The sequence below is a fragment of the Canis lupus genome, chromosome 15 (assembly GCF_011100685.1).
Source record: "Canis lupus familiaris isolate Mischka breed German Shepherd chromosome 15, alternate assembly UU_Cfam_GSD_1.0, whole genome shotgun sequence".
Lineage (NCBI taxonomy): Eukaryota > Metazoa > Chordata > Mammalia > Carnivora > Canidae > Canis > Canis lupus.
This window is the reverse complement of record NC_049236.1, coordinates 46,435,143-46,454,108: the sequence shown is the minus strand read 5'-3', so window position 1 is coordinate 46,454,108 and position 18,966 is coordinate 46,435,143. Positions and strand designations below refer to the sequence as shown.

Sequence of the window (18,966 nt, the reverse complement as noted above, 5' to 3'; positions counted from 1 at the left end):
TGGCAAAAGTCCCCAAAACTCTAACAGGATCAGAATGAGCCACATTATGTCATCTGAGCCTCACAGCAGCTAAGGGGACAGTCTATGCTCCACTCCAAGTCCCAATGCATGAGCTTTTGTTGCTACCCAATGACCAGGGCAGCTGCTCCCTATCAAACCTTACCTCAATAGCAGCATAACTCCCCATCAACCTGGCATAAGCAACAACGCACAAGGAAGCAATTAGGGATGGGAGACTTCCTTTTCACAAATGTATCAAAAGTTCTAGAACAATAACACCCACCTAGCCTGCTTGCTGTCTGTGCTGGTACCACAGGTGGTGTCTGAGGGGAGAAATATGCTTCACACTGAACCAGAACAACCACTCTAACTTCATAACATCTGCAAAACGATAATTTTCTCATTTAGTAGGTTGTATCTGTTGCCCACTGGTAGGTCTACAGAAAGTATAAGTACCAGCCAACAAACTGCTATGCAGAGACTACAAATTTAGGAGGAACTATATTTTGTAATATCAAATCTTAGAAATTATCAGGAAGTCATACATCGGGATTAACTGTGGAAACAAACTTTTGAGTTCCCAGATTCAAATCTAAATTTCAATACCACATGTTCAACATACTTAGCCTTTCTGTGCCTCAGTTTCCTAGCACACAAAATGGAGACCCTGCCATGGTGAGGATTGAGGGACTTATTATTTGTCACATCTTAGGACAATACCTGGTGCACAGCAAGCACTCAACCAACGTTAACAAATACCATCATTGTCTGCCATTATCCTGGTGGGCTGCACTTTGTTTTTTTTTTTTTTACTCCATATCCCTAAGCAAGAAGGAGAACCTCCATGCTCCAGAGGAGGAAACTGAAGTTCAGTGTGAGCTATTTATTTGTAATAACACAGTGAGCAATAGAGCAGAACTCAAACCCAGGCCAGCCTGACTGCAAAGTCTGTGCTCTTTCCATATCCCCACTGCCTTCTGAGTAAACCCAAAAAAGACAAAAGCCAAGGGTACTAGCAATAATCACCAATTTCTGTCTGACCAGGCCTTATTACAATATACCAGTTGGCCACAACTGCATGTGAGAACGAGGTTTAGACCAGGACCCTGATGCAACTCGGAGAAAAACCCTTCACCATCACTTGGCCTTCTGGCCAGCCCCTGGGACAACAGGCACTGCCTTCCTCCAGCAGCCTCCTATCTCCACAGCTCAGCCCTTGCAGAGAGGCCTCCTCCATCCACCTGAGACAAAGGTGAAGCAGCAAACAGCATGAGCCCACCTAAAGCCCCCTTTATTTCTATAGGGCTCCAGACTGGCCAGCAGGTGGGATGCAAGCTTTACACCTAGACTCCACAGGTGAGGATGTGGAGAGCAGGTAAGGACCATCAAGAGGGAAAGAGCTCCAGCAAAGTATTAGCATGGAGAAGACAAAGAGCAAATGCTGCTTACATCAACTCTGAGTCCCACAGCACTCAGTAAACACCAAAATGTTTATCTTATCTCTGCCTCTTCAAGCCCAAGGAAAAAAAAATAAAACACACACAGGCGCCTGAGTAAAAGCATTATGTCAATGTTATACAATCTCCCACAACACATACGAGCAACACACTCTTGAACTCCTGGGCGGTCACCGTTCCACAAAATAAAGTCACGTGAAATAAAGAGGATTTAAGGCTTTAAAAAAATGAAATATGTCACAGAATGGAGAACACTAACGAGAGAAAAAGATAAGGAAAACTCTGATCTCAAAACTGCCCTTCTAACTCTCACCTAAAGATATTCTTTAAACCCTACAGACACAAGTCCAGATCATGTGCACCACCTACACTCCTACACACAAACCAAACCTGTCAAGCAACATCAAATACCTGCAGAAACAAATTCTTTCATGAACACTCCACTAAGAATGAGAGTTGGTACTTATCTAGCTTGGGTATTGTAGAGGTTAGCTGGAGAACTTAGGACAAATTAGGTCAGGAAGTGACAATAATGCCGCTAGGTATCAACCTGGTGTGCTCAGGGTCATGTACAGGCTTTAAATATGCGCTAAGCTAACCACAGCAGTCAACGCTTAGACATGGCTGGCTCGGTGCCAGGCACTAGCCTAAAGGCCTTACACATGGTAATGCATTTCATTCTCACAACAACCCTATGAATACTACAGTCGAGGAAACGGGCTCAGAGAGGTATGTAACTCGCCCGAGATCACACAACCTGAATGGCAGGAGGAGGTGTACACCACCCAGGCAGTCAGGTTCTCATGTCTCTGCACCTCACCTGATATTCTGCTTCACAGGCAGCTTCAATAAACATTTCAGGCTATACTCTGGAATAGATCAAGGACTCAATGGCTAAAAAAAAGGAAATAACCCTTTAAATGGGCTCCAGGGCCCTTTAAAGGTGCCTACGCTTCAAAGCTGTCCACTTTCTTACTTGTGTTGATTCACATTCTGAAGACCTGAGGTGGAGAACCAAGAACCCTCTTTCCCTCTCTACCCCGTAGGGATTCCCTGTCGTTCCACTTTGATTTATGGCTTGTTTTACATAGAGCACATGATTTTTAATACACTCTTTTAAGCTTCACCCATGAATCATTGTTTTTCAAGCCTTACTTATGACATCATGACAACACTGAAAATCATATCCTAGAAAACATTACAATGTCAGTTTATGTCATAACTCAGAATGTAACATTCAAGCCTACATATGGACTGGGGCTGATTCCTAACACAAACTCTAAACCATCAACACTACTTCCCAAGCTGTCACTGGGCAGCTGGAATCCTAAAATATGAAGCTTTCCACTGCCTCTCTTTGTTACATTCCAAGGGATGTTTATATTAGCCAGCCCAAAAGTCACTTTCCATTCAATAAATGTAATTTCTCTTCCCAAGTGGTGTATGGGATACAGCAAAATTCAAACTTATGGTAAACTGAGTGGAATTATGATAAAGATTCATAAAGTGTTTAAATGAAAAAAATGATGTCTTGAACACATAAATGAACACCCATGAAAATAAGGTCATGCTAACCCACAGTAAATAAGCATCTCTTCGGAAGGGAAGCACATTATTTTTAATATTTCAAAGTTATTAATTAAAAAATTAATATTTTTAATATTTCAACAATCTTGTGTTGACAACGTATTTTAACTGTTTCTTAATATGAAGAAAAATGTCCCTTCCACCAACCAAAAAAAGAAAACTAAAACGAAATGTAGAAGACATTTATTCAGATACTTTGTACTTAAAGTGTTCTTTTTACCACTTAACTCCAGAATGTAGGACTTCTGTCAAAACCTCTCCTAGTAAATTCCAAAAGAGTTGCACCTAACCGCCTGTATGGACTGCATTTGGAATTCTAATCAGTTCCGCCCACCCAGTGACTCAAACTGAAATATTAAGATATGAACAGCTGCACTCATCCACCACACCAAGAATAGCTTTCAGGAAACCAAGCTCCAGTTGGAAAATGACACTGAGTAAACCTTCTCAACTTGAGAGAATGCTGTGAGGAAACTTCTCCATAGTTCATAATGACAAGGCCTGTAAAAGATTTTTAAATAACACCTAACAAGTGAGTTTCTCCTGCAAATTAACAAGCGAAATGATTTTGTGATCAATTACACCCTAGGATTTTAAACTCCTGTTTATTTGGAATTCTCTGGATGATAAACGCTGGCTAATGCTTGTCAAACATGATCCTTCAAGAGAACGTTCTCAGAGGAATTACCGCTCATTGACCATGAGGCACAGGCCACATGGTACCAATCTGAACAAAAACAGTAAGTCATTCCAAGCCTGTGCTCATCTTCCTTCCACACTGCTTCCTCATTTACCTATCCCACCCCACCTTAAACCTCTGGTCTGTGTGTTGAAATGTGGTTGCGGCGGGGAGGGGGTACTGCTAAGGGAAGGGGATAGGATGAGGAAGAGCAGGTCTAAATTAACATAAACCATGACATTTTTAGTGTCAAATGGCAGAAACACAGTATTGCTGGGTGGAAACACTGAAAGAATCAAGGGAGAAAGGAAGCCAAAAGTGCACTGCTGTTCTCAAGAGTAGCCTGACATTCCTGCCAACTGGAAGGAAAAGTCCTACTGACTTTAAAAGCAGAGATGATGCCCTGATGGACAGGGAGTAGAAGCAGAGAGAACTTCCCAGAGGAGAACACAAATCACTCACTTGGTTGCATGAATGGGGGGTAAAGAAGATAAGAAGCCTACAAAAAGAGACACCCAGATGTTCAAAGCACAGTTCCGCCAATGTTTACTTTCACACTTGGCAGGAACATAAAACAAGATTCTATCCCACCTCTAGCACAGAGTAGGTTAATTAACACTGAGCATGCACTAAGCTCGTGCTCATGCCAGGCCTTTGTATATATTATTTCATTTCAATATGAAATATGACAATATTTGAGCACATATTATGTTCACTGCTATTACAGGCTGAATCGTGTCCCCCAAAATTCGTACATTGATGTCTTATTTCCCAGTATTTCAGAATGTGTATTTGGTTGGAGATAAGGTCTTTTAAAAAGTAACTGGGTTAAAATGAGGTCCCTAGGGTGGGCCCTAATCCAATTTGACTGGTGTCCTTAGAAGATTAGGACAGACAGACATTCACAAAAGAGGACCACATGAAGACACAGGGAGAAGGCAGCATCAGAGGAAAACATGCAGATACCTTGATCTCAGACTTCTTACCTCCAGACTGGTGAGAAAATAAACTTATGTTGTCTCAGCCACCCAATCCATGATATTTTGCTGCAGCAACCCTAGCAAATCAATATAACTGCTATAGCAGAAAAAGACACTGAAGCCTAGAGAGGCTAACTTGATTGAGGGCACACAGTTAGCATGTAGCATAGTTAGATGTTGAATCTAGGCCAAAACAAACTACCTTCTACAAGTTGAATACGTAGACTGGCACAAAGTAAGTGCTCAATACATACTGACTACTCTTTAGTTACACCAAGTGACTATTAACTGGAATACAGGATCCACAGATACAGCCGTAATATAATATGATGAGGACTGTTAATTCCTAAGTGCCATAACAGACAAACACTACTACATCAGCGATTCAGTGGATAGGAGTTACGTTCAGAATTGAGGTAAATGCCCCAATTATATGACTGATGAAGTAACACAGGTGATACCTGCTAATGACTGGACCAAGGAAGTGGTAACAAGGATAAGAAGGAGCAGCTAGCTGGTCTATGAATGCACCCTACCTCTCTGTGATCAAAGGGTATGGGTTCATAACACTCTTTTGCCCCTGCTTTCCTGGGCCCTTTTGTTGTTATCTGGAAAACGTGCATAAATGGTAGGATGACTCTTCAATACCCCTCTTTTTATTTATTCTTACCCCAAAGCTATATTCCATATTCCATAGTTTGGGAAAGTAGAAGTCACTTCAAGCTCTTCTCTAAAATTCCACAACACATTTCTTAATTCCAGCCACTGGTTTTCAAACAAGGGTAGCAAAGAAAACAGGTTCCATGATAGTATACTACAGTTTCTTATGTGAAATGATCATAAAATGGGACATTCAACCAGGGCAGGGGGGGGAATCACAAATAGATTCTCAATTTTCAAACAATTAGAAGACAATAAGTATATGATATTAAAGTTATACTGAATATAATTTTTGATGACTCAAGAGAATTTTGTGGATCCTCAGGGTAATCATTACAAGTACTAATCATCACTATAGAAAGAACCTCTTAATATATGGAAATTCCAAGGTAGCAGAATGTTGGCTGATAAACAATTTGCGATGTACATAAAGAAAAGCACTGTGACGCCTATTTGAAATAAAGTTTTGATGCATTATTTTTAATGTCCATATTATGAAGAAAATAATACAGAACAGGGACGTATAACCTAAATGCCTATGAAATTTACACTTATTTCTAATTAGAGGTTTATCTTAAGTTTAAAATTATGGCCAGAATGGATAACTTTCATTTTTCCCTCCTTCCTCAAGAATATTTACTGAGTAAATATTCCCTAAAGACCAGAACTACTCTACTATACATGGTAAAACACCTCATGAGTGAAACAGATTGGTGCTACCTGAAGAAACAGATATGGCTATCACCACTTTGTAATTCATCTCCTCCCCAATTTTTAGGTAGCTAAGTATTTAAATCAAAACTTTCAAAAATAGCAAAGGTGGTATCAAACTCTCACAATTTCTACGTTTCTATCATTTGTTTCTACTTAGTAGTTGGCAAATATGTGTTTTGAAAAGAAGAGAAAAATTTTGGCAGAGAAGAGTCTTAGAATGAGTAATATTATAAGAATATGCTACAGTCTCTTATTCCTGAGAAAATTAAATAAAATTCACTAAATCCAAAACTTCGATGACTTTTTCTTAACTAAGGAGACAGCTGCGATAGGAATAAGGAATTGGCAAATAAGTCACTAACAAATCTTTGCACTGACATTAATAGTGGATTCTTTAGGATTATTTGGCAGTAGATTTACAATGTTTTCAGGCACTCAAAACCACTTATATGTTCTTATCAGGAAGTGTTTCACAATATGATAAAGCAACATAAGCACTACCATGCTCAGTTCTGTGATTCATTCAGCCTGAGATTAGACTAGCAATAGTAGGTAGCAATAATGGGGGAGGAAAGGAGAGAAAGCCCAGAGAAAAAAAAGATGGTACCCAGAGGAAAAATACATTGGTGAGTAAGCAATACCCACCAAAATTATGAGCTTCTTAAGGGCAGGAGCCATATCCTTATCATTCCTGAATATTTGACAGCTAGGATACTGGCTAGTCAATTACAGCTGTTTATTTAGTGTTTGATACATGATCTAAATCAATTAAATATTTGAAAATCATCCTAAAATAGTTCATCAATAAACCATGAAGAAGGAGCAATCCATTAAATACACTATAATTTTCATGCCTTAAGACTTAAGCCAGGGGCTTGTGGGGGTGGTTACTCCCCAGTATACTCATACATAATATCCTTCAGGATTCTATTATCTTTTATCTTTGCTCCTTCATACATAAAACACTCTAATTTACCTGCCCTGTTATTTAATAACTGTTCCCCTGATCATTCAAATACAGTATTCCCTGATTCTCTACCCCTATCAGTTATTATTTTCAAATTTGCAATTTATACTGTGGAAAGGACTTCAGTTGAGCAAAAGGCATGGGTTAGGAGGAAAACTGTAAAAGTTTTCTGTTTTCTTTTCAGCATGATTCTCAATTATCTCTTCATAAATTCTGTCTTTTTACAAGAATAAATATGACCATTCTTTTTGTTTAAAGATCTTATTTATTGAGAGAGAGACCATGTGTACACAAGCAGGAGAAGTGGGAGAGGGAGAAAGAATCTCAAGCAGACTCCCCACTGAGTGTGGAGCCTGACACAGAGCTTGATCTTACAACCCTGACATCATGACCTGAGCCGAAATCAAGAGGCAAACACCTAACCAGCTAAATCACCCAAGCAAACACGGCCATTTTTAAAAGGTACTGTCTAGGCAGAATGCCTTTCAAAATTCTGACCCCAGGATCCTTGGGTGGCTCAGCAATTGAGCATCTCCCTTTGGTTTAAGGTCCTGATCCTGGAGTCCTGGGATCAAGTCCCACGTCGGGCTCCCTGCATGGAGCCTGCTTCTCCCTCTGCCTGTGTCTCTGTCTCTCCCTCTGTGTCTCTCATGAGTAAATAAATTAAAGCTTACAAAAAAAATTCTGACCCCAAATCTCCAGGAAGACTGAATTCTCAGAGTGCTGACATAATTCTTTCCACGTGGGTTTTCTAAAAAAGCAAATTCTGCAGTTCCCACACATTAAGGCTTTGCTTATATTTCACACAGCCAACTCTGATGATAGTTAAATCAAATTAATATTTCACAATACTAAAAAAAAAAAAATTTCACAATACTTCTCTTTGAGAAGTTAAAGAGTGTTTTGAGAAGAAAATTCCTGGCTAAATAAACCTAAGAATCAATGGGTTTAAGCAAAGCTAAACAGGTTCCTTTAATGCCAGACTTCCTTTAATATAATCACATGTATAGTATATCTCCAAGACAGGCTAGAACATGTCATGCGTTACAGAAGGACTTTGTCTTTTGAGACCGTTTTCATGGAGCTTCTTTCTATCAGAAATAGCATTCCCCAAAAAAACACACTGGGGACTGCTGGATTAAATCCTATCTTGTGTTTTATTTCAGAAGACCTAACAACAATACACATATCCAGTACTCTGCAGCCTGTCAGAAGTGCAAATGCAAGTGGCACACTGAAATGCACGCACACATATACACAAACCCCCGTACCAAAGTGTACTTATAGTATTAAGATATGGGAATACTTTGGTTGTACCTGTAATAATTCAGGTAAATTTCATTCAAAAACTATTTACTAGGGATCCCTGGGTGGCGCAGCAGTTTGGCGCCTGCCTTTGGCCCGGGGCACGATCCTGGAGACCCGGGATCGAATCCCACGTCGGGCTCCCGGTGCATGGAGCCTGCTTCTCCCTCTGCCTGTGTCTCTGCCTCTCTCTCTCTCTCTGTGACTATCATAAACAAATAAAAATTTAAAAAAAAAATTAAAAAAAAAAAACTATTTACTAGACAGATGCTGAATTACTCACACATCATGAAGTGTTAATGGCAAACACTTGAAACCTTGAACAGAAAACCTCATGAACACCTGTATTTCCCCACTCCCTCTAAATGTACTTGACAAAGTTATTCCAATCTATTCTAAATGTTAACTTGGAGTCTGTAAATACCTCCAGGGGTTATAAACTGACTTCACAGCATTTAAAAGCCCTAAATTATAAGCAAGATTATATGTATCTGTACATTTTTGTGGAAAGACAACTCTTGCTTGTACTAGATATTCAAAGGTTTCCGTCACTGAAAATATATTTTTTAATTACTCCCAATGAACAGTCACAGTTTATGTCTTGTCTCAATTGTTAAAATTTGTTGTTAATATTCATAATTCCCAGCAAACAGGGCAGAGAGTAAGTAGCAACAACTAATCTTTGATTAGTAACAATCTGCCCTACCCCAGTCCACTTGGTCATGAAAAAATAAATCATTTGTTTGGCTATCTCACTAACCCCATCAATACTCATTTCCCTTTCCCATGTCCCTACCAGACTACCATCCTGTATCTGCTTCAACTAGTCCTTATAAAGAACATCAGCGCTGGGGGGAATAATGTACACATATATCCAATCACACTGTACACTTTAAATATCTTACAATTGGGGCAGTCTGGGTGGCTCAGCAGTTTAGCACCGCCTTTGGCCCAGGGCATGATCCTGGAGACCTGAGATCGAGTCCCGCGTCAGGGTCCCTGCATGGAGCCTGCTTCTCCCTCTGCCTGTGTCTCTACCTCTCTCTCTCTCTCTCTCTCTCTCTCTGTTTCTCATGAATAAATAATAAAATCTTTATATATATATAAAGTATCTTACAATTTTGTCAATTATGCCGAAAGAAAAAATACCAATGTTAAAGACTGTAATCTGTTAGGAGATAACAACATATTGATTAGTATCATATCCATATTTCAAAAGAAATGTTTCTGATGGTGGAGAATCTGTTTCTGATCTAGGTGTGAGCATGAAACCAGGGTCAAGAGAAAGAGCACAACATACTGCTGCTGCTCAAAACAGCTAAAGCCAAGGGTCACTCATAATTCAATCCATTTAGCCTTTTTTTCTTTTGTCCTAGCAAAGCTTTCTTAAAAATCACCTTGAAAGTTGCTTGGTACCAGTCAGCACAAAACCTTAAAGAGTCCAGTACCATGCAAGATTAACTAGCCCAAATATTATGAATGGATGGATCTTCCAGTTCATACTGTTTGCTCTTATTTGGTGGCAGAATCCATGACATTTTACAGCAGATAAATGTAAAGGCCTCATGTAATGGCTAGGTCCCCAATAAAAGCCTCCCATCCATTCATGAAAGATGTGCTGCTATTCCTCTGGGAAGAGAGGGAACAAATCCCAACACCAAGTTTTTAATCAGTGAGGAACCACTAGGTATTGCGACAGACTCATGTGGTTTGAATTGAATGCTGTTGCCACACCCAACTAAAAAGTTCCAAAGAAGCTACCCACAAATGCAAAACACACAAGAGACGTACTTGTGGCCAGGGGGAAAAAATTACTATGGCAAGGTGGAAGCCCTAGAGAAGGCTTCGCCAGTTTCAAACAATTTTAACCCCAGGCCCCTGTAAAGAGGGTAACCTTACCAAATAAACTGCCTCTCAAAAATCATTGCCCACTAACAGCTCCTTTCCGGTTCTCAGAGAAGGTCCTCAACTTTATGCCCACGCTTTTGTTTCTATCCACGGTTTGTATCCAAGGGTCCCAACTCCCAGCCCTGAGTCCTACCCACCACTTGCACAGCAGTGGGGCGGGCGCTCCTATCACCCTAGGAAGAGACTAACACAGCCCCCCTTCAACTGGGACCTCGGGAAACCAGTCATGAATGAGAATATCTTTCTTCACCTAGTTCTGTGCCACCAATTAATTAACTGGCCCCCATCTAACCAAGTCAGCAAATTAATAGATCTTTTTCTTACATTATTTGTTTGCCTTCTGAAGGCCTTTTTCATGAAAGGGACAGAACAAGGAACTTCCAGGGGAGAACTTAGGGAAAATAAGAAAGTCTCAAAAAGAACCCAGCCTGGGGGAAAAAAAAAAGAGTGAGAGAGAGAATACAAATGAATTAGGGTAGGGAAGGAGGGCCAGTCACGCAAAACAAGAGGATCGTGGGAGGAGTCAAAATGAGCCAAGACTGAGATCAGCAACAAAGAACCTCTGGGTTTCTCTGACACACTGAGTCCCTCAGAAGGCCAAAGATGGACCAGGAAGCTAAACAAACAAACCCTTTATGCTCAAGGACTAGCCTGACCCTCAAGTGAGCTGGATTCTACCCCTGAGCCTACCAAGTAGAAAGCCTGTGAATTTGGACACGTTTATCAGGCTCTCCAGCTCTCCATACCATCGTCTGTAAACCTTCTGTGTGCCAACTGGACAGATACAAGGAATTATATATAATTACCTCCTCAGGTTCTTTTTTTTTTAAGATTTTATTTATTTTTTCAAGACAGACACACAGAGCGAGAGAGAGGCAGACACACACTCCATGCAGGGAGCCTGACGTGGGACTCGATCCTGGGACTCCAGTATCATACCCCGGACTGAAGGCAGTGCCAAACCGCTGGACCATCGGGGCTGCCCACCTCCTCGGGTTCTTGTGAAACTAAGGAGCTGATACTACCACACTGGTATCTGGAAGCCTAACAAATTCATTCAGCCAATATCTAAATACCTACTACATCCTAGATATTTTAAGTCAGACAAAAGACAGGGCTGCAAAACTTACATTCTGCAAAAAGCAGACTTTAAGACAGAGATACAAAAATATAAAACATCAGGTGATAAGGGCAGTGGTAGGTAATAGGTAAGGAGGAGAAAGGAGGAGGAAGTGGTACTGGATGAAAGATGGTCAGAAAGGTCTCACCTTCTAAAGTGCCGGCATGTTACACATTATCAGCCACAAAATACCATAGCCTGTGGGGTCCAGGGCTTCTTTCTGGGGGTGATGAAATGTTCTAAAACTGATAGGTTGGTTACACCTATATGTGAACATTTTAAAAGCCACTGAATTGTGCACTTTAAATACGTGACTCACATGGTATATAGATTAGATCTCAATAAAGTGGCTACAAAATACTAAATAAAAAGTATTAGCCAAAGGTTTATGAATATGTAACTCCAACCACATCCTTTATAGAGTGAAACAGAAAATAGCTCCTGTCCATAAAGAAATGATTATAAAACACAAAGCAAGCTGCAGCACGTGTACTAGTCATACAGGTAACTAAATAATCTCAGCTACCCCTCAATCACCCCTTCTCTTCCAGGCCCTGGTGAGGTCGGCAATCTTGGGCAAACCTGTCCTGTGCCACAGGTTACAGCTGCCTGGACAGGGATGGCACCAGATCCAAGAGCAGACAACCGACAGGTGGGTCAGTGACCTCCCAAGAGCTGAGCCAGACAACCTCCCCCCAAATGAGGGCAGTGGTAATTAACTGGGCCAACCAGCTTCTCTTAGGAAGCTGACTTAAGAATATGGAAATTAGCCAGAGGCATAGCCGAGGACGGCAAGGCTGCTGAACACAGAGAAGCAGCCCACGGGTAGGCCAAAATTGGAAGGAAGCAGGAACTATGAGGACACAAAAGCTGTGGGTGCTCCACTCATGAAGGCTGGTAAAGGGAGGCAGAGCAGCCTCGACTGCAGAGACCAGTGGGGTCACAGAGCCTTTAGCTCAAACTGGACTGCCCTGTGCTCCCAGCAGACTTTATGGTTCTGGTCTCTGATTTTCTCCTCGTGTTCCAAGCTGAAAACCTGATCTTTGATTTAGCTTTGTCAGCATATCTAAGAAGCCACGGAGTCCTGCTAACTTTCCTCAGGCATCACTCATTTCCCTTTGGCTCTCTCTCTCCCTCCAATTGCTCTGCCACCAACCTGGACCACAGCCCCTGTCCTCAAAGTAAGCAGGACAGCCCTCCACAGGCTTCTCTGGCCTCAGGCTGACCCTGCTCCACAAGAGTACCTGATTATTTTCCCTTGAAACAGCATATCTCCTATTTCCTATTCCCAAACCACAGCGACTTCCCAGTTCTATTTTAAGGCAGAACTTATTTCCACACTCATCCTTCCTATAGGCCCTAATATTTTCCTCTATATCCTAAATAACCTTGGGTACTCAAGCTTTTCACCCTTCCAGAAATTCCTATCCCTCCCATCAACCCATCCACAGCCAAATCTACCTTCTCTGTGGAGCATTTTTAATCATACCACATACCCACGAAGGTCCCTCTTATGGCTGGGCCATAAGCAACTCTTTCCCAGACCTCCTGCGGCGAGGGGAAGCCACATGAAAACTGTGGCAAATGGGATACAAGCAGAAGCTGATGGAAGACTCCTGGAAAAGCCTTTGATACAGACTTCCTCCTTACTACTCTTTCCTCTTCCTGTTCGCCTAGAAGGAGGGTGTAGTGTAATGGGGACGCCTGGGTGGCTCAGCAGTTGGGCGCCTACCTTCAGCTCAGGTCGTGATCCCAGGATCCGGGATGGAGTCCCCGCACTTCTCCCTCTGCCTGTGTCTCTGCCTCTCTCTCAGTCTGGGAGGGAGGGAGGGAAGAAGAGAGGGAGGGAAGGGAGGGAGGAAAGGGAAGGAGGGAAGGGAGGGAGGGAGGGAGGGAGGGAAGGAGAAGGAGGAGGAAGGAAGGAAGGAAGGAAGGAAGGAAGGAAGGAAGGAAGGAAGGAAGGAAGGAAAGAGTAATGGCTGCGCCCTATTAAAACCATGAGGGAAAGGTCAAGAAATCTATAGAGCCCTCAGCCTTGACAATCAGCCAGCAACCACCTACTATTGACTTACTATGTGAGGAAAATAATCACCAATTTGGTCAAGGTCTGCCTACTGTTACATGCAACCAGTTGTTACTAATGTATTGCTCCTCAAGACACAAGCAGAATAAATACAGTCAAATAAGCCAAAGACAGAAATCCACAGCAAACAGCCACAGAGGCTGACTCACAATGCACTACACACACATCCCTACCTTCTTTAGTGATAGTCTAGCTTCTAAAAGAAACAAACAGAAAAGTATCACCCACACTATATAAGGGCAAGAGAAGGCCAAGAGGACAGTTTCTATTTACTGTATTTATAAGACCAAAAGTAAAGCTACTCCTTCAAGTATCTTATCAGCAGCTTGCCAAAGAAAAGGTCAATGTTGTTAATGTCTTCAAAAAGAGCCATCTCCTTCTTTCTTGATAACATGGCAGTGATCTCCCTAGAGCCAGGGCCCCTTCTTGTTTACAGTCAAATGGTATAGAATGCCTTACAATTCGCTAGAAGAAATTATATGAGAAGTGATAACTGTGAACACAGAATGTCCAGACTAAGTTTCACAAGAACTGGTTATGTAAGAAAATATTTTAACTAGGAAAAATGTGACAGTCTGTTCTTCTTAAAATAACAAGTACTTCTAATATCACAGTTTGGGTTTTGCTTAATATGTTTGCTTGCATTTTATTATTACTGTTTGGGAATTTTTTAAGATTTTCTTTTAATCGCTTAGTACTCATCACAAGTGCACTCCTTAATCTCCATCACCTACTTCACCCATCCCCCTTCTTCACCTCCCCCTCTGGTACCCATCAGTGTGTTCTCTATAATTAAGAGTCTGTTTTTTGGTTTGCCTCTTTCTTTTCCCTTTATTTGTTTTGTTTCTTAAATTCCACATGTGAGTCAAATCATATGGTATTTGTCTTTCTGACTTACTTCACTTAGCATAATACTTTCTCACTCCAGCCATGTCGTTGCAAATGGCAAGATTTCATTCTTTTTTGTGGCTGATTAATATTCCATTGTGTGTGTGTGTGTGTATATATATATATACACACATACACATACATACACAATGTATATACAATGTATATACATACACCACATCTATACAATATAGATATATACAATATATACATTGTGTGTCTGTATATATATACACACACACACACACACACACACACACACCTTCTTTACCCATCTATCATGGACACGTGGGCTGCTTCCGTAATTTGGCCACTGTAAATAATGCTGCTATGAACATCAGGGAACATGCATCCCACTGAATGAGTGTTTTCGTATTCTTTGGGTAAATACCAAGTGGTGTGATTGCTCGGTGGTATGGTAGCTCTATTTTTAACTTTTTGAGGAAACTCCACAGTTTTCCAGGCCTGTTGCAACCAGTTTGCATTCCCACCAACGGTGCACTAAGGTGCCTTTTTCTCCACAGCCTTGCAACACTTGTTGTTTCTTGTGTTTTTTATTTTAGCCATTCTGACAGGTATGAGGTGATATCTCATTGTGGTTTTGATTTGCATTTCCCTAATGAGCAGTGATGCTGAACATCTTTTTGTGTGTCTGTTGGCCATCTGGGTATCTTCTTTGGAGAAATCTCTTCATTTCTTCTGCAAATTCTTTAAATTGGATTGGCTTGGGGTGTTGAGTTTTATTTTTATTTTTTTAAGATTTTATTTATTTATTCATGAGAGACAGAGAGAGAGAGAGAGAGAGAGAGAGGCAGAGACACAGGCAGAGGGAGAAGCAGGCTCCATGCAGGGAGCCTGATGTGGGACTCGATCCCAGGACACCAGGATCAGGCAGGCACTAAACCGCTGAGCCACCCAGGGATCCCTGGGGTGTTGAGTTTTAGAAGTTCTTTATATATTTTGGATACTTTTGTCAGATATGTTATTTGCAAATATCTTCTCTCACTCAGCAGGTTGCCTTTTACTTTTGTGGATTGTGGATTGCTTCCTTTGCAGTGCAGAAACGTTTTATTTTGATATAGTCCCAGTAGTTTATTTTTGGTTTTATTTCCCTTGCATCAGGGGACATAGCTAGGAAAAAAAAAAGTTGCTACAACTGATATCAGAGATATTACTGTCTGTGCTCTCTTCTAGAGTTTTTATGGTTTCAGGTCTCACATTTAGGTCTTTAATCCATTTTGATTTTACTTTTGTGTACGGTAAGAAATTGGTCCAATTTCACTCTTCTGCATGTGGCTGTCCAGTCAGTTTTCCCAACACCATTTGCTGAAGAGATTGTCTTTTCCCATTGGATATTCTTTCTTTCTTTTTTTTTTTTTTTAAGATTTATTTGAGAGAGAGCATGAGTAGGGAGAGGAGCCAAGAAGAAAGGGACAAGCAGACTCCACAATGAGCACAGAGCCTGATGGGGGGACTTGATCTCACAACCCTAATATCATGACCTGAGCTGAAATCAAGAGTCAGATGCTCAACCAACTGAACCACCCAGACATCCCTCCCATTGGATATTCTTTTCTGCTTGGTCAAAGACTGATTGACTACATAATTGTGGGACTTCCTGGCAATTTCATAAAGCTATCATTTTGAAAGGATTTTAATATTTCTTCAGGAATCTGGGTCTATTATAAATCTAATAAAAGGATGAAAACTTTACAGTGCAGCAAAATTGCTATTGTTTCTTTCCTGTAACTTTTCATTATATGAAACACTAATACCCTCACATATAACAATGAAAATTCACCCATACTATATATCTATATATAGAAACAGACTAAAATAGCAACAAAAAAATTGTAGACAACTTTCAACATATTAAATAGAAGCAATTGCTAAGAAGTGACAAGAGAAAAGTCAACCAAAAGAAATACACTTCTGGCAATAACCACCCTGAGCTTTCTCAGCATCTGGAAGCAGTTTGGGCCCTCAGAAGGATTTGAATGCTATCCCAACTGTGCCCTAACTCCTCCTAGGTCCATCTTTATGCTTCAAACATTTATCAACTGAAAGCCAAAACAATTTTCTAACCAGAATGTAACAGCTTTCACTCCTGAGCATTATGATTTTACTGTTCTCCTAAGATGCAAAGTACTCAATGGGAATTTGTAAAGGAGCTGGGATAGCAATATAGAACACAGCTAAAAAATGTACTTCTGCCTCACATCAGTGGTTCAGGAACAAGACAGGAATGAGAGGCCCTGGATTCTCACATCCTTATCTGTGTCTTCACTGGTGCCACCAAACCTTTCCAGACTTCCAAGACTTCCAACATGGCAGGAGCCAGACAGATATTTACTCAAGCAAGTATTTATCCAAAACCTAAGAACCAGGCACTGTTCTAGGCACTAGTCAAGGACCAAAAGGAGATACCACCCACAAGAGGCTGAGAGTCTACTAGAATCTAGAATGTGAGCAAGGTGAGGGGCAAAGTTTTTAGGAATGTTCAGCCTTTATAAGGACCAACGGTAGCAGATAAGTGGAAACCCCAGCCACAAAACAATGTCACATCATCTTTATTCAATTCATTAATTTCTCCACTTCAATTTTAAATGAAGCATCAGGAGGAAGGGCTTTCACTCATGTAAATTAAATTGTTAAGCCTCAGAATTTGCTCACTCTCATCCACAGCTAAATTTTCAACATCCATGAATATGATGTAAGCATCATGAAAATAGTTTCAAAAGGGAAAAAATTACCCTTTAAATATAATTTCCACATTTACTTATTCATTAATACTGCAAATAAAAAATGACTACCATGAAAGCTCAACACTATAAGTGAACTTCAAGGAACCAATAGATGGACAAAGCAGATATCTAAGGGGCCACTCAGAACATGTTTTCACCTCTATAGAGTACAAGGGTTAAGCATTCCTTCCAGCTCTGTGGCAGGTACTAGAAGACCAAGACTTTAATTCTAGTTTTCTATATGGAAATTGAAATATACTAAACTCAAGATTTATTAAAAAGTTCCAAAATATTTTTAAATTAACTACAATTTCTTCTTATTACTGTCTATGACTCTGGACAAAATTCTTAAACATTTAGGTAGCAAGTTCCTCACAGATGAACCAGGAGAAACCTATTTCAGGGTAAATACATTCAAAGTACATCACCAAAAAGAATGAAACTACATCCAGAAAGAAAAGAAATGGCCATTACTTGTGAAAAAAATAAGATGCCAATACAATTTGGGGCATGAAATAGCAAAAACTTTAAGCATGGGTCTAGACTAGTATTAACAGTAAAGCATCCATTTCACAAAACAAAGTAGTTCTTTCCCTCTAAGGGAAGAAATCCTACAGGCCTATCATGATAAGACAGGGAACATAAAAATGTCAACAGCATCACGCTGTCAGTATACATCAAACCCACACACCCTTTGGATCATTAAGCATAACATTACTTTTTCAATTCTGCTTTGGTTAAAAAGCAAACAACAGCAAGCTCTTTCATTTTTTGTAATACAAGTAGAATAGTACAGCCACTATTCCAGAGCATCTGAAAATGATCTCCTTTCCTGTCTTTTAATAGCTTAAAGGAAGTTTCTATCACTTTCATGGAAATCTTTTAAATTTCCTAAAGTGTGCTTTGCAGACATAACTGCCCCTGCCGCCCCCCTCCCCCGCCATGCCTATATACAAGATACTATAAATCAGACTTGCGAAATCCTGTATCAGTGGCAATAATGCATGTTCTGAAAACTAAGGGCTTCAGAAACACTGTGTAATTGGCAGGGGCCTCACAGCTTTCTGGGTAAATGCCCTTGGGTGAGTAACTCAACCCATCTAAACCCAGGTTCCTAAGTTGCAAAATGGTATTCACTATAAGAATGGGCACCAAATAATAATGAAAAGTATATAATAATTCATGTGAAAGGCTTACATACTTACACAGTAAGTACTAAAAATACATACCTATTATCTGCTACTACCACAACCACCATCATTATAATTACTCTTAGTAAACTTATATGTTTTAGTACATCTCAGATATTGTTTTTTTATTTTTTTCAGATATTGTTTTTCTAACAGCTCAACTTAAAATATGAGGCAAATTAAAACAAAATCTAGTTTCTCCAACTTAAAACAACAGTAATCTACTCACTGCTGTATTAAATTGAAGATATTTTATATGCACCTTCATTTAAACAAACCCAACAGATAAAAATGGATATTCACATACACATACCAAAAATAGGTTGGGAGGTGACTATTCATTTTAAAGGAATCATCATCGATCCTTCCTAAATAATAAACATGGTTTAGTGACATCTAAACTATGATTAGATTATATACACACACATAATGGAAGCCCACAGAACTGATTACGTATTAATTCCATTCCTTTCCAAATTTCCTCCTAATGTAAATTCTGAGTTTTGGTACACATTCATTAAACACATCACAATCTGTCACACACCATTCTAAGGTGCCCTCCAACACCTTCCAGAGGTTAGATGCTCACTGGTGCACTGGCTTCCGCCATGGACCTACTCCTTCTCTGTTCCTTTCTATTTTGTTCTTGCTGCATATGTTAAACTGAGGAAGTATCTTTACTCA

At 40.3% G+C, this 18,966-nt stretch overlaps 1 protein-coding gene across 4 annotated transcripts in view; it reads right to left on the bottom strand.

Annotated features, from left to right (window-relative positions):
* ARHGAP10 (Rho GTPase activating protein 10) overlaps nucleotides 1–18,966 on the bottom strand; it is a 318,329-nt gene that overhangs the window by 276,836 nt on the left and 22,527 nt on the right. The gene's annotated exons all lie outside the window — the stretch shown is intronic.